The sequence below is a fragment of the Scyliorhinus canicula genome, chromosome 11, assembly GCF_902713615.1.
Source record: "Scyliorhinus canicula chromosome 11, sScyCan1.1, whole genome shotgun sequence".
Taxonomy (NCBI): domain Eukaryota; kingdom Metazoa; phylum Chordata; class Chondrichthyes; order Carcharhiniformes; family Scyliorhinidae; genus Scyliorhinus; species Scyliorhinus canicula.
The window spans coordinates 133038143-133051256 of record NC_052156.1 but is presented as its reverse complement, the minus strand read 5'-3'; positions in this window follow the sequence as shown (position 1 = coordinate 133051256).

The window sequence follows — 13114 nt, the reverse complement described above, 5'->3', positions numbered from 1 at the left end:
AGTTCCAATCACCGACATCTATGCTTATGGTGTACGATGTCCTTCATGGCCTTTAGCAACCCAGCTTGTAGATCTCCAATATGCTGAAAAGACTGACGTGAGTTGGCGGAAGAACATTGTGCCTGGAAGAAAATGTAATGTATCAGATCTAATTTAAACTTGATCGAACTATTACATTTTTCCTCGGGGTCTTGTGCTTCCAAAGGCCAAGCAGGTATGATGTGCACAGTATTACATTATTTAAAATGCCAGTGAAAAATCAGAGCTAGGGTGTGTTGAGCGTGGATTCATGAAGAGCAAGGCCAGCATCCAGATTCAGTGATGCTTCCCTAGAATTAATGTTGGTGCAGCCAGGGAGTGGGAGGGATATACTTGTCCCAACAATCGCAGTACATCTAAGATTGAGGAGCCCCGGTCCTACAGCTCACCGAGTCAGCCACTTGTGATTATGCCTTCTTGGAAACAGCAGAAAGTGCCTTTTAAAAAAAAATCCATTTGCGAGTACAGCAGATAAAATTAGAATTTCATATTTGGTATCAGTATACTTGCAGAACACCATGCATTGCTTTACCCCCAGAAATGATGCCATGGTTGATTGCCTTTTTATGGCTTTGTTCACATTTTAGTCGTGACACGCAAGCAACGTTGATTACTTTTTATTCGGCTTGAATATGAATAGTCCTTAAATTAACCTTAATAATAATAGGAATGGACTTAAATAAATAATCTTTTCTGGCCCTACTCTGTCTTCTGTTCTTTCACAAGAACATTGATTGTTGCGTGTAACATTACAAAAACATAGCTGATTTACCTTACTCGCTCTCGTTTCTTAGATCGTGGTTTCTGTAGCCTTATATATAATGGACAAACACATATTCACAAATCTTTTTTGACAATTGCCTTCCCATGGCAGGGTGGCAGGGCCATTTTTCTAACTGGAGGAAAAGAGATTTATGGCCCATTATATGGCATACCATGGAATGATAAGTTTGCAAAATGCCCAGCAAATGTCTAATTTCAGACATGTTACTGGGAAAAATGTTGAGGGTGAACACAACAAAACTTTCAAATTGAATGGGATTTCTGGACACAATTGCCTTGTCCTTTTGCGATGATAGCCTTTAAAACACCTTCCGCTATAATGCAGGTTTGACTTCCCACTGTTCAATCGCCTCCTCTGACTTGCTGGGGTGTGACACAACTGGGGGGCCTGTGCCACCGACTAATTATTGTACTAATGTGCAAATTAGGAGCTAATTGTCACATTAACTGCATTAATTAGTTTCCCCCCACTGTTGAGGGGGTTAGTTGAGATGCCCTTGAAGCTGCCTTTGGAAACATTGGCAGGAGATGGCAACACATTGGGTAACTGGCATGCTTCCCCTGGCATGGAATTGCTAGCATGCCTACTTCTAAAGATGTCTCCAAGAGGCTGGGAAAATTCTGCACACTTTGTTTCCCTTTAATGAAATCAATGTACTGCCGATGATGGCAGTATAATGGAATCTGAAATAAAAACAGAGAAAGCTGGAAAAGCTAGAGAGAAGGACCATGTGAAGGTGAGAGAGGGGTGGAAATTGGACTGTTCCCTTCCCTTCATTGACCTCTCTATCTCTGGGTGGAATTTTCCATTTCTTTTTAAAAAGTGTTAGCTCAGGCCAGGAAAGCCTGCCAGCTGTGCGACTGGCTTTTCCCACCGAATGTTTTAGCACTTGGTGAAAAGAATTGCTGGAGGTGAATCCAACGCTGTCACGCAACATCAGCCTTTGGGCATCCCATAAGACCATTAGAGATAGAAGTAGAATTAGGCCACTCGGCCCATCGAGTCCACTCCGCCATTCAATCATGGCTGATATTTTTCTCATCCCCATTCTTCTGCCTTCTCCCCATAACCCCTGTTCCTCATATTAATCAAGAACCTATCTATCTCTGTCTTAAAGACATTCAGCGATTTGGCCTCCACACCATTCTGTGACAAAGAGTTCCAAAGATTCACCACCCTCTGGCTGAAGAAATTCTCCTCATCTATGTTTTAAAGGATCGTCCCTTTAGTCTGAGATTGTGTCCTCTGCTTCTAGTTTATCTTACAAGTGGAAACATCCTCTCCACGTCCACCCTATCCAGGCCTCGCAGTATCTGTAAGTTTCAGTAAGATCCTTCTAAACTCCAAGGAGTACAGACCCAGAGTCCTCAATCGTTCCTCATACGACAAGCTATTCATTGCAGGAATCATTCTTGTGAACCTCCTCTGGACCCTTTCCAAGGCCAGCACATGTTTCCTTAGATACGGGGTCCTAAATTGCTCACAATACTGCAAATGGGGTCTGACCAGAGCCTTATACAGCCTCCGAAGTACATCATTGGTGTGGTATTCTGGCCCTATTGACATGAATGCTAACATTGCATTTGCCTTTCTAGCTGCTGACTGAACCTGCAAGTTAACCTAAAGAGAATCGTGAACACGGACTCCCAAGTCCCTTTGTGCTTCTGAATTCTTAAGCATTTCTCCATTTAGAAAATAGTTGTGGTCGTATGACTAGGGGTATTACGGTACCTGGAAGTGTGAGCTGCCATTGGTGCAGAGGACTCGCTGCCCATTGGCCCAGGTATGTCATGTGCCTCTCAGCCGATTGGATGAGAGGTAGGTAGCTCCGCCTACGAGGCGGGGTATAAGAATCCGTGTTCCCCGGCAGTCAGCCATTCTTCTGTACATCTGCTGCCGGGTCCACTTCTTGTGTATTAAAGCCTATCATTCGGACTTTATCTACGTTTCGAGTCCATTGATTGTGCATCAATTTAATACACAAGATTTTAAAGGATGGAGCTTCGCATCAAGCCGGAGTGTCTTCGACTCAGCCCACACGCAGCAAACGCAACAGCCGCATTTAAACACTGGCTGGCTTGCTTCAATAGCTACTTGAGTACAGCTGGAAACGTCCCGACGAGGGAACAGAAATTGCACATCCTCCACTCGTGCATCGGCACCGCCGTGTAAACGCTCGTAGAGGACACGACAGACTACGACGCGGCCATGGACTTACTTAAAGGACATTTCATACGGCTGGTGAACCAAGTCTATGCTCGGCACTTACTGGCCACGAGGCGGCAGCTTTCTGGTGAGTCTCTGGACAAATTTTACCGGGCCCTCCTCGTGTTGGGGAGGAACTGCGGCTGCCCACAGGTTTCTGCTGCCAAGCATACCGAACCTTTGATCAGAGACGGTTTTGTTGCAGGTATGCAGTCCTCACAGATCCGGCAAAGACTTTTAGTGAAAGAGACTTTAAACCACACGGAGGCATGGACCCTCGCCTCCTCCCTAGACGTTGCGAATACGCCCGCGCATACGCCCCCGACCGCACTGCGGGCCCCCTGGGCAGCGTGGAACGTGACCTCATCCACCATGGACTCGGACCCCCCCCCCCCAGGCCTGCGCCGCAGGGTGCCCCGATTATCCCACGGGGCCCCGCTTCTATTTTTGCGGCCAGGCAAAGTACCCCCGCCAGCGCTGCCCGGCCCGCTCCGCAACCTGTAAGGACTGCGGCAAGAAGGGCCACTTTGCGGCCGTCTGTCAATCGAAAGCGGTCGCTGCGGTCCCGAGCAGCGACTGCGGGTCCTCCCCTCCGCTCTCCTCAGGGGCCCCGTGTGGCCCGCGGATCTCACTGCCCCCACCCCCCACCGCCACGTGTGATCCCCGGGCGCTGCCATTTTGGGCCCCCGACTCCACGTGCGATCCCCGGGCGCCGCCATTTTGTCCACCGCCCACCACGTGTGGCCGCCATGCGCCGCCATCTTGGATCGGCACCGAGGTGACTACTCTCTGCCGGATGACGACTCGGAGTTTCTGCCACGACTCACCTCTATCCATGGTAACCACGAAGATCCTCTTCAACGGCCACGGGACAAGCTGCCTGCTGCACTCCAGGAGCACAGAGAGTTTCGTCCACCCCGCCACGGTAAGACGCTGCGCTCTTCCTGTTTACCCAGTCAAACAAAAAATCGCTCTGGCCTCCGGTTCGCACTCGGTCCAGATCACAGGGTGCTGCACAGAGGACCTCACGGTCCAGGGGAGGGAATTTAAAAATTACAAGCTCTTCCTCCTTCCCCACCTCTGCGCGGCAGCACTCCTGGGGTTAGATTTCCAGTGCAACCTCCAGAGCTTAACATTCAAATTCGACAACCCTATGCCGCCCTTACTGTCTGCAGCCTCGCGTCCCTCAAGGTCGATTCCCCATCCTTGTTTGCAATCCTCACCCCAGATTGCAAACCCGTCGCCACCAAGAACAGATGGTAGAGTGCCCAGGACCGGACCTTCATCAGGTCCGAAGTCCAACAGCTTCTGAAGGAAGGGGTCATCGAGGCTAGCAACAGCCCCTGGTGAGCACAAGTGCTGGTGGTAAAGACTGGGGAGAAAAATAGGATGGTCATAGACTACAGTCGCACCATCAACAGCAGCTAGACGCGTAGCCTCTCCAACATTTCTCCGACCTGGTCAACAGGATTGCGCAGTACAAGGTCTTCTCCACAGTGGACCTCAAGTCCGCCTACCATCAGCTCCCCTCTGCAAGTGACCGAAAGTACACTGCATTCAAAGCGGATGGGCGACTCTACCACTTCTTAAGGGTTCCCTTCGGTGTCACAAACGGGGTCTCGGTCTTCCAACAGGAAATGCACCGAATGGTCGACCAATACGGTTTACGGGCAACCTTGCCGTATCTCGATAATGTCACCATCTGCAGCCACGATCAGCAGGATCACGACACCAACCTCCAAAAATTCCTCCGTACCGCAAAACTCCTTAACCTCACTTACAATAAGGATAAGTGCGTGTTTAGCACCGACCGTCTAACCATCCTCGGCTACGTAGTGCGTAACGGAGTAATAGGCCCCCTGATGGAGCTTCCCCTCTCCCACTCCCTCAAAGCCCTCAAGCACTGTTTGGGCTTCTTTTCATATTACACCCTGTGGGTCACCAATTACGCCGACAAAGCCCGTCCCCTCATCCAATCAACCACATTTCCCCTGTCGATGGAGGCCCGCCAGGCCTTTAGCCACATCAAAGCAGATATTGCAAAGGCCACGATGCGAGCTATCGACGAGTCCCTCCCCTTCCAAGTCGAGAGTGATGCGTCCGATGTAGCTCTGGCAACCATCCTCAATCAAGCGGGCAGACCCGTGGCCTTCTCCCGTACCCTCCATGCTTCCGAAATCCGCCACTCCTCGGTCGAGAAGGAAGCACAGGCCATAGTCAAGCTGTGCGACATTGGAGGCATTATCTGGCCGGCAGGAGGTTCACCCTCCTCACAGACCAACAATCAGTGGCCTTCATGTTCGACAACGCACAGAGGGGCAAAATAAAGAACGACAAGATCTTGCGGTGGAGGATAGAACTGTCCACCTACAACTACGACATCTTGTATTGTCCTGGGAAGCTAAATGAGCCTCCCGATGCCCTGTCCCGCGGCACCTGTGCCAATGCACAAGTGAACCGCCTCCGAACCCTCCATGCGGACCTCTATCACCCGGGGGTCACCCGTTTCTTCCATTTCATAAAGACCCGCAACCTGCCCTACTCCATTGAGGAGGTCAAGACAGTGACCAGGGAATGCCACATCTGCGTGGAGTGCAAGCCGCACTTCTACCGCCCCAAGCAAGCGCATCTTATAAAGGCTTCCCGCCCCTTTGAACGTCTCAGCATGGACTTCAAAGGCCCCCTCCCCTCCAACAACCACAACACGTACTTCCTCAATGTGATTGACGAGTACTCCCGCTTCCCTTTCGCCATCCCCTGCCCTGACATGACCACGACCACCATCATTAAAGACCTACACACCATTTTCTCCCTGTTTGGATTCCCCGCTTACATTCAAAGCGATAGGGGGTCCTCCTTTATGAGTGACGAGCTGCGTCAATTCCTGCTCAGCAGGACGACCAGTGACAACCCCCGGGGTAACGGACAGGTCGAGAGGGAGAACGGTATGGTCTGGAAGACCGTCCTGCTGGCCCTGCGGTTCAGAAATCTCCCAGTCTTCCACTGGCAAGAGGTCTTCCCGGCCCCCTCCATTCTATCCGGTCACTCCTCTGTACCTCCACTAACCAAACGCCTCACGAACGCCTTATTGTTTTTCCCAGGAAGTCTTCCTCAGGGACCCCGCTCCCAATCTGGCTGGGTACCCCCGGGCCCATCCTGCTCCGGAAGCACGTGCGGATGCACAAGTCGGACCCATTGGTCGAAAGAGTCCAGCTATTCCACGCAAACCCGCAATACGCGTATGTGGAGTATCCCGACAGCCGACAGGACACGGTCTCCCTTTGGGACCTGGCACCCGCCCGATCCCGGCCAAACCCCCCCCCCCCCCCCGGTGCCAGCCCCCTCACCCCCCCCCCCCCAACCCCAACTGCACCCGACAGGCGCCCCTCCCCTGCCCCACCGATATCTACACACATGCGGCCTAGTGGACAGGACGACCCTCCCTCGGCCTGGCCCCCACTAGCTCCGACTAGGGGTACGGATGCAAGAACAGGATCATCGCTCCCGGAGTCACGAACGACCACCCCTCCAACGTCGTTGGCACAGCTACGCAGGTCGAGCAGGACATCCAAGGCACCCGATCGGCTGATTGCACCCAGGTAACCTGCTGATGGACTCTTGTTTCTTTTTGTCTGTTCTCCATGTTTTTTCCCCCCCCATTTTTCCACACTGTACATAGTTTCTGTTCTGTATTTTTGTACATAATTGCGGGCCAGTGGGCAGCCATCAATGCAATGGTACGACCTAACATCTCTAGTCATACTACCAGTCTCTCACGTACTCACGGGTCACGCACCCCCCTCCATGTCCACGTTCCCCCACCCCCACCCCCCCCCCGGTTCCTTTTTCAACAGGGGGTGAATGTGGTAGTATGACTAGGGGTATTACGGTACCTGGAAGTGTGAGCTGCCATTGGTGCAGAGGACTCCCTGATCATTGGCCCAGGTATGTCATGTGCCTCTCAGCCGATTGGATGAGAGGTAGGTAGCTCCGCCTACGAGGCGGGGTATAAGAATCCGTGTTCCCCGGCAGTCTGCCATTCTTCTGTACATCTGCTGCCGGGTCCACTTCTTGTGTATTAAAGCCTATCGTTCGGACTTTATCTACATTTCGTGTCCATTGATTGTGCATCAATAGTCTACGCCTAAATTCCTCCTTCCAAAATGCATAACCTCACACTATTCCACATTGTATTTTATCTGCCACTTTACTGCCCACTCTCGTAGCCTGTCCAAATCCTTCTGCAGCCCCCTTGCTTCTTCAATACTACCGGTCACTCTACAGATCTTTGTATCATCTGCAAACTTAGCAACAGTGCCTTCAGTCCCTTCTTCCAGATTATTAATGTATATCCCAATCTATTCCAAAAATAAATCAAAGATCATCCACATGGATACAGATAACCCCCCCTATCCATGGACCTCCCCAGAGGAAGCCCCTGTGATGCCCTTGGCATTGCTCGCAGTGCTGGGGGGCAATGCCAAAGAGGCAGAGCCAAGGGACAGTGCCCAAGCACTGCCAGGGTACTACCCGGGCATGTCCCTCTCCCTCCTGGAGGCTGAGCCTACCTGTGCACCCCTGGACAGTTCTCTTTGCCTGGTTCACATTGGTCACGACCTGTTGTAAACCTCGCCGACATGACGTCGGGGAGGTCCGAATGTGGGGGGATTGATACAGTGGGGCAGCCCACGAATGATAATAAAATGTATTTAAATGGGCTTCCTGTTAGTGCATGACAGGAACCTCATTACATCACTGGCAGGGGCAGGGATGGTTTCAACGAAAGATCTTGCTGGGGTAAATCTTGTTTTCAGTCTCTCATGAGTATTTGCACTCCTATCACCATTTATACCCATGGCAAACGGGGTGCAAAATCTACCCCTCCATTTCTGGTAATAGACTGACCACCAATATTCATTACACATCAACTCCCACAGTTACTCAACTACAACTCACTTCCTTATTCTTGTACGTATGCCATCCCATTCTCCCAGATTCCCTGACTTCTTCGCCACCTTCAAAAATGGGGCTTTTTCCTTAACTGAGGCTTCACCTCCACTGTGGCTGACAGGGCACTCAACCATGTTCGACCCATTTCCCGTATCTCTGCCCTTACCCCTTTCCCTTCTTCCCAGAACCATGATGGGATCCTCTTTGCCCTCACCTCTCCGCTCTACCACCTTCTGCATTCAAAGGATCATATTCTGCCCTTTCTGCCAACTTCACCATGATGCCATCATGAAATAGATCTTCCCATCACTTCCCTGTCAGTATTCTGCTGGAACCACTCTATCTGCAAGTCACTGGTCCAGTATTAACCCAATCCTTAATCTGCTTTTCATGGCACATTCCCTTACAATCACAGAAGGTGCAAAACCTGCCCCTTTACTTCCTCTTTCTTCACCATCTAAGGCCTGAAACACTCCTTTCAGGTGAAGCAGCATTTCACTTGTTCCACCTTCAATTTAGTCACTGTATTCACAACTCCCAATGCAGTCTCCTCTACATAATGGAGACTGAATGCAGATTGGGTGACCGTTTGGTGGAACACCTGAGCCCAGCCTCCAAGCATGGCCCCAACCTTCCTGTCCCTTGCAATTGCAACTCAGCACCTTGCTCTCATACCCACATGTCACACTTGGCCCGCTGCAATGCTCCAGTTGAAACCCAACGTAAACTAGAGAAGCAGCATCTCATCTTTCATTTGGACACATTACGGTCCTTAGGATTCTACATTGAGTTCAACAACTTTAGACTGCAATCTTTCTCCTCCATCTTAACCTTTTTTCATATGCCAAACATTTTTTGTTCCGATGCAAAATCCCTCTCTCCCTCTCCCACCCTCCCCCACTGGGCCATCTATCACTTGTTCTTAAGTTTTGCTACATCTTTGCTGCAATCTCTCCCAGCTCCCACTAATACCTGTCCCATGTTCCACCCCTTCTTATATAGTATATAATCCAACACTGAATTCCCCCTCTGAAGGAGGGTCATGCAGACTTGAAGTGTTACCTCTGTTTTCTCTCCCTAAAGATGCTGCCAGAGCTACTGAGATTTTCCAGCTTTCTCTGTTTGTGTTTCTCTTTAAGTTGTACTTGACCACCGGCAACAAGATATTTCACATAGAGATACCAAAGTAGCTGCCTGTAAAATAATTTCACTATTTCAGCTTTATTTTAAATGATTGGATGGATTTAATGATTGTGCACACATTAATTGCAGGTCATAATAAGCCTAGTTTGCCTTCACAAAAAGCCGTGGCCGGAATTCTCCATTGCAAGTCCATCCCACCACCGCTGCTGGCGAGGATGGAGGATTTGGGAGTGCAGCCAAATCTCCCTTTCACTGCAGGCAGCGGAACAAGAGAAACCCGCCGCTGTGAACGGACGAAGAATCCCACCCCTGATGTTTTGCAAGTTTAGCCTACCTCAAATGAGTTGAACCTGCACAATAGTTCCCTCATTATAATGTGACTAGCAGCATGCAATATTTCTCTGGAAACCAGATCCCCCTTATTTTCCAGAGATAACTAAAAACTAATCTTGAATAATTGCAATCTTTGTAATAGCCACAGAGCCATTTACTGTCACCGTTTAAAATCAATGCTGAAAGCTTTCGCAATGTTGTCGGCTCTCAAGTTGGCCAACTCAGTGGCGGAGGGCGGGGGAAACGAATTATAACGTAGAATAGTGAATGGGTTTGGGAGAAGACAGCTGGCTAAGCAGAATGAGCTTGACAGTGAATCGGGATTCTGCAAGAAGCCCCTCAGAGTTGTCAATTCAAATATGTTAAAAAGGCAATTAACAGTTGTTTTAACATGGTTTTTTTGATGTTAACTCTGAGTGCATGCATTTCCCAGGCTTTTTGGTACTCAACAGTGAAAGCAAGATGAGGGGACAGGGGTAATTGAGGGCCCTGAACAAACGGCAAGCAAAAAAATCCGATAAATAATCCATCTTCAACACCCGCTTTCTTGGCTCAGCGAAAAGCTTTTGCTTGCAGGCTTGTTCTGAGAGTCTGTTTTCACTTTCTTGCAAGTCATTTCCAATTCCACTTTGGAGCTATTTTTATGTCTGATGTACATGTCCCAGCTTTCAAACATCAGTTCCAAATGGGTGCTGCTTATGCAGCTTTGGCTTGAGTTTCAGATGAGGAATCATTGAACCAGCAGCAACTCCAGCAGCCTTTTCCTCGGTCGCCTGCCACTCCATAGGACAGAGGGGGTGAGCGTAGTCTGCAGAAGATTATACGCTGTAATACAGTTTCTCGAAGTAGAGAATGAGCTGCCGAGACATGAGTGAGTATTGGCATCGCAGGGGTTCTGGCTATCGTGCCTGGTGGTTTCTAACATTTCCCGCCTCCTGGAAGAAGATCTCCTGCCAAGTGGACCAGATGGACAGGCTCTGCCAGTGGTGATCAAAGTCACCACCATCCTTAACTTCTCCTCTAGCTACTTCGAGTAATGTGCAGCAAATGTTTGCAGAACCTCATATCGTACTTCCCACAAATATATCTCACCGGTGAACATTGCCATGTTTATCAGGGTCAGGATTTCTAGTGCACTTTGCAACCAATGAGGCCAGTCAGAATGAGCGGGCTCTTGGCATTGTCATCAGCTTTATACATGTGGTCATCAAAGTGCCTGCAGATCCGCCCAGATCATGTGGTTATCAACCACAGGGGCTTTCACCCCATCAATGTTTCTTGTTGATGCATGATTTCAAGGGAGCTGTTACGATGCTTTTGTCTTGGGCCTGTAAGACCTCACTGAACTCTTCCCACCTTCATGCAGAGGGGGTGGCTGGCTCCTTGGAAACAACGGATAGCCATTGGATATCCAACGGATGGCACTTGTTCGGAGCTCAGACAATAATGCACAAGGGAGATTCAATGGAAGTCACCTGACTGTCATAATATACACATCAGTATATGATGGTGCAGGGACACACACTGACTGACACACTGCAAGACCAATCAACACACACAACACAGCAGCCAATCACTAGTTAGGGCACGGTCACTATAAAACCTCGGGTGATTATCTGTGTGGAGTTTGCACATTCTCCCCGGGTCTACGTGGACTTCCTCCGGGTGCTCCGGTTTCGTCCCACAGTCCAAAGATGTGCAGGTTAGATGGATTGGCCCTTAGGGTGGGTTGCAAGAAAAGGAGGGGGGATTAGGCCCAGTGAGGGTGGTGTTTCAAAGATTCAGTGCAGACTCAATGGACCAAATGGCCTTCTGCACTGTAGGGATTCTATGATTCTACGATAGAGACAGACAGGCTGCTCAAATTCCACCTCTGATTGCTGTCAAACCTTTATTGGATGTCCCTTGGTTTTTGGAGCCAGTCAATGATTTCCCCATTTGCACCTGTGCAGTGCAGAACAGGGGTGCGATCCAATGACCCCATTGTGCCAAGCGCAATGGGTGAATCGTACCCAAGCCTAAAATCGGGCGAGTGTTGGGCATCGGCCAATCGCATGCCACCCAACTCGCACCCCCCTGCCGCAATCTGGGTCCCGCCGATACGACTCATTTAAATACACGGACGGTGGATTCACCTGTGCACGGAATTCAACAGCTGCGCTTGGGAGACCTCACCAGGATGCCATTTAGTACTGGTCCACTCAAACATGGACCACTTGTAACAGCACCTAGGGAGTGTCCCAGGCCTTTGGAGATCGCTGGGTGGTCAGGGACAGGACAACCTGGCACCCTGGCACTCTTTTTGGCACCAGGGAACCTTGGCACAGCCAGCATGGCACTCTGATAGTTCACCCTGGGCACCCTGGCACAGCCATCCTGACACTGCCAAGGTGTCCGGATGGCACTGCCATGTTGCCAGGTGCATTACCGTGGTGCCCAGGGCATTGCCAGGGTGCTAGGCTGGCAATGACAGAATGTCCAGGTGCTAGGTTAGCACTGCCAGGGTTGGCCTTGCCAGGTAGAAGGGGATGAGGGGAGGGGTTCATGGGAGCTTCCCCAAGGTTGGGTGGGCTGGGGGTCACAACAATGGTCACAGCAATGGGGAGGGGCACGGGCCTGAAATGTGGTTATAATAAAAATATAGTCAGGTTAGTGAAGGGTTAATAATTACCTCTCTGTGTAAATCAAACCCTAGAGGGTGCTACCACTTCTCTGTATTTAAGTCAGACTCTGAGGGAATTCTGGGAAAAGCTGGAAGGAGTAGCATGAGGAGAAAGCTTGGTGAAAGCAGAAGAAGAAGATTAGAATGGATAGAGTTTACACGAGGTTAGATCATAGTGTAATTAGTGACTATTTAGATTATTGAGTACTGTAAGACAGGATCAATAGTAACTCAGGAGTGTGCGAACTTCATTTAATTAATAGTATTACAATAAATTAGTTGTGTTTCAATCTTTTGATTAGTATATTCTTTGTCAACATCACATCGGATCATTCTGGAAGAAAGGACAAAGAATACAACATATTACCAAGAATGGTAATATAGCAGTGGCAACAGGTTAAAATGGCATCCCGATCTGCGAAGAATGAAGCTCTCCAGCAGGAAATCCCTCCAAGTGTGGCCTCGGAAGAAAGAGTATCCCCGAGGACAAAATAAACAGCAAAGTGCCGTTGAATGGTGGGATGTTTCTCAGCACATCAGGCTCCAAGAAATACCCCACTAAATACAGCGTTCAGCAGACTTTAACTTGAGGCCGCTGAATCGTGCCCTCAGCCCACTGAAACAGAATACACCTTTTGGTCCTGACTGTGGAGTTTTGGGGCAATAGGTGAGCACTTTGAGCTAATTTCACATGTCTATGTCCCCTCCCTCCATCTTCCCTTCCATGGCCCAGCCAAACTACGCTCGTAGCAATGAACTGAGCAGCATTTTGCTACATATCAGTAGGGAACTGTGGAACCAGGGCTAGATCATCAGAAATCCTGTTTTGGTGTTCATGTGATCTATGGGAATGAGCACACACCCAGTTGGCCATCATATCAGATCCTTCATGTAGGTGGCCACTCGTTCCACAGATTGAGACATCATTACATAGGCCTGCGACACCACAGTACCTATGCTTGAGACGGACTCCTCTAAGATACACTGCAGTAACCCGC